The sequence below is a fragment of the Triticum dicoccoides genome, chromosome 7B (genome assembly GCF_002162155.2).
Source record: "Triticum dicoccoides isolate Atlit2015 ecotype Zavitan chromosome 7B, WEW_v2.0, whole genome shotgun sequence".
Taxonomy (NCBI): Eukaryota; Viridiplantae; Streptophyta; class Magnoliopsida; order Poales; family Poaceae; genus Triticum; species Triticum dicoccoides.
The window spans coordinates 632054182-632057831 of NC_041393.1; positions in this window are offsets into that span (position 1 = coordinate 632054182).

Genomic DNA, 3650 nt, shown 5'->3' on the forward strand with positions numbered 1-3650 from the left:
CACTGTGTGGTGGTGCCGTTTCTCATGTGTGGTGTTTTTTGTGTTCCTTCAGGGGCATCAGGGCATCTCCAGCCCCTTTTGGGTTACCATGCCAGATCTGGTTTACTCGTCGGGGTTTTTGGAGGTTTCGACATGGCGGGGGTCCTCTCATGTGGCATTCGTGAGTGTGTTGGGCGTGCCGGTGGGCAAAATAATCCTGTACGACCGGGTCGTACGTGCGACCCGGCCGCAATGGGAGGCTGGCAGGTGGGCCACCCCCACGAGGAGCTCTCTCACAAACAGGTCGTACAGGATTCGCCTCCTGCCGATGGTGTGTTTTTGTCTTCAGTTTCCGTCGCTCATCAACCAGTGGGGGCTTCTTCTCCTCTGTATCTGGTTTTTGCCTGGTGATCCCTGATTAACCGGGAAATTCTCTTCTTCTATAATGCAATGCAAGAACTCCATGCCCCTCTCGAGGTGTTCACGATTTAAAAAAATAAAATTAACCACCATCTTTTATTGCCTACCCACCACCCTCCATTCTTATTTATACAAGTATCTTTCTTCACCTTCCCTCGTCTTTAGCTACAAGCATTTCTAATATAGTACTTCAGTTGCTCAGCATATAGAGCCTAGTGATGGACTATCAAGATGATGTCATTTGCTAGTTGGCTGCTTTATCCATTAGTTCGGCCAGGTGGGCTGATTATGTTTGTATGGATGCTCTATTTGAACCAATAAAATTCATCCTTTGCCAGAAAAAATCCATTAGTTCGGCTTGGGAGACACCGGGACAAAAAGCGATGCTAAAGCGGAAAATCTATCTTATCTCAAAGGACAGAAGGGTAGATGGGCTCTTCTCGAAAAAGGTTCTACGTAGAAAACTGGCATGCTCATGTGAACTCACGGTTTGTTCCTAGGCTTTTCCTTAATTAGCCTATCGTTGATTTGTGGACTGCTCGTTCAAGTTGTATTTCACTGTACACTTGTCGCCATCCCCCCTAAAGCACTCAAACAATCCATGCGTAGGGAACTTGCCCTGCACGGCAGATGCGCTAGCTAGTCTCTGACTATAATCAGTGGCAGCAAATAACCTTCTCTCTATGTATCATTCATCACGAAAGTTACATATAGTGCTTACAGTAACACAGGTCCAAGCAGAATTTGTAGAACACGCCACAACTAAAGTGCATGTACATGGTGTAATACTTAAACCTTTTAAGTAATAAAGCGCCCCTTTTTAAAAAAAGTGCATGTACATCCTCCTCTTGCGAAATGGAGAGAGATAATAGAATTGAAAACGGGAGGTAATTGGTGAATGTGACAAAACAGGTTATCAAAATCAAGGACTCACTTAGCTAGGGAATGTTCGCCAGGAGGGGTGGCATTTTGAACGATTTCGCAGGCAGTTTTGGATGTAAGGGATAGCAGTTTCTTGAGAGCGATATGAAGTTTCTGTGGGAGAAGGCGATTTTTCGTTTTAAACTGTCACCATTTGATCTCGTCGTAGTGCTAAAACTGTCATCAAAAGGGGTTCCTTTGCCATCCCTCTCCCAGTGAACCGCAGCCAGACAAGACTTCCGAAATCAAATATGGCTGAATAGGGAAACGGTCTGCTTCGAAGTGTGAAATATATGTTAAAATGTCTCGTAACAAAATTTTCTACTATGTAGAATACATATATACGTACATAAATACATACACACATATATGTGTAATTGCTGACACAATTATCTGACACTTTTAAGTATGATTTTTGGCTTCTCCAAAATTTTGGGCCCAAAACGCACGACCCACCTCCAAACTAATATTTGTCCAAAAGGACCATATGATGAATGCAATTGAAAGAAGGACACAAAGATGGTCCTTTCTGCCAATTGGACTTGTCAAGGCTGTGGCGGTAGGTGTCACGGGTCAGACAAGGCGCTTGCCGCACGGCCCAGTTGGTCTTTTGTGTCATTTTGGTCTAGAGATGGTCCTTTCTGCCAATTGCACTTGTCAGGTGGTTCTTTTGGACAAAATTTCCCCTCAAAAAAACTAAAAAAGCTCGTTAGCAGAGGCATGCATCAATGTCGATCGGGGCTGCGGTGCCATGGGGTTACTTGTGGTGTCAGTACTTCACTGTTTTAGATAAAAAAATTAAGAATCTCAAGTGTTTTGGAAATACTAGAAAGCCAGCCAGCAGCTGAGGCCTGAGGGCGTGAACAGAAGCACTTTGCATCGGGTGGTGCTTTGAAATTGATACTCGTCCATATCTGCTAGTTGCGCTGGATGTTGCTATTTTAGTACGTACCACCTCTCGTGGAGTGCAGCTCGAGCAGCATGGAATGGATCCATGGACAAACAAATTACTCCGGTTCCCTCCCACTAGACTGACAACATCCAGACACTTTTTTTTGGAACGAAGGCTCCAGAGGAGCCCGACTTTAAATTAACAAAGCCATCAACCGGCCAGGAGTACAAGAACAGACCACGAACAAAGCAACGGCTAAAGGATACAAGGGAGAAAGAAGAACAGCTTACTAAGCTACACCTACAACCAGCGAACAGAAAATTACATTGAAGAACAGCTAATTGAGGATAAGTCCTCTACACAAAGGCCCTGAAACGACTATGAAGAAGCCACGAGGATCTGCAGCGACCAAAATAGGTCGAGCACATGACTGAAACCCGAAACTGGAGATGACACTACATATGCCTACTCTAACACGGAAGGGGATCCCTTCCCCTCGCTTAGGCTCGAAGGCGCCGCACCGTCGAAGTGTAGAGGCGCTCACCCGAGAGCTAGAGCATAGGTTGGTCTCAAGACCGGGCCAGCAATGGGGCCAACCACATCATGCCGGAGCACACACACGCAAGCTGCAACGCAGGCGACGAAGGAGACCGATGGAAGAGGGTAAGCCGCCGGGAGAGTCGCTGAAAGGAAGAAGCTGTCGAGCCACATGGCGAAGATTATGAACGAGGAACTCAAGAACCAGCCGAATCGGCACCTGCAGCGTTGCTGCTGCCGGGAAGGGGAACCCGACCCCCTTCCGCCCAAACTCGAGGGCGCCGACCCGCCGGGACATTGCAAATACCACCGCAGAGCACTTGTGGCTGGATCTGAAACCTGCACAGAAGGAACGCCACGGACTCCACAGACGCCAGGCACCCATCTTCAGCTGCTACATGCCCCCAAAGCACCAAACTTCCCCAGACAGCGCCTCCAAGGAGGACACGACGCACCAGGCGCCGCTGCCGCCCATCCCAGGCCGGGATTTGAGCTTTCGCCCGGGAGGCATGGCCGGGGTGTGGAGGAGAGCCCACGGCCGCGGCTCCGAAACGACGCAACAGGGCGCCGCCGCCGCCGCGTTGGAAATACCAACAAGGGTTTCCCCCGGGCTCGTCCAGCACCACCTGCTCGGGGAACACCCTGCCGGCACCAGATTCGGCGACCAGAGGCCCGGAATTAGGCGAATCCAGCGAGGAGAGCAGAGAGGGGGAAAACTTGACCTTCAGATCTAGAGCAGAGGAGGAGGAACCTCGCCGCGCCGCGACCACAACCCGCCGGGACCTCGCTGCCCGCGCAGCCAAGGGGGCCGGTCGTCACCTCCCGCGCGCGCCGCCAGCCGAAGGACGGCGCCGCCTCACCGACCGGGCCGCCGCCCAGGCTTCCGAGGTCCAACGCCACA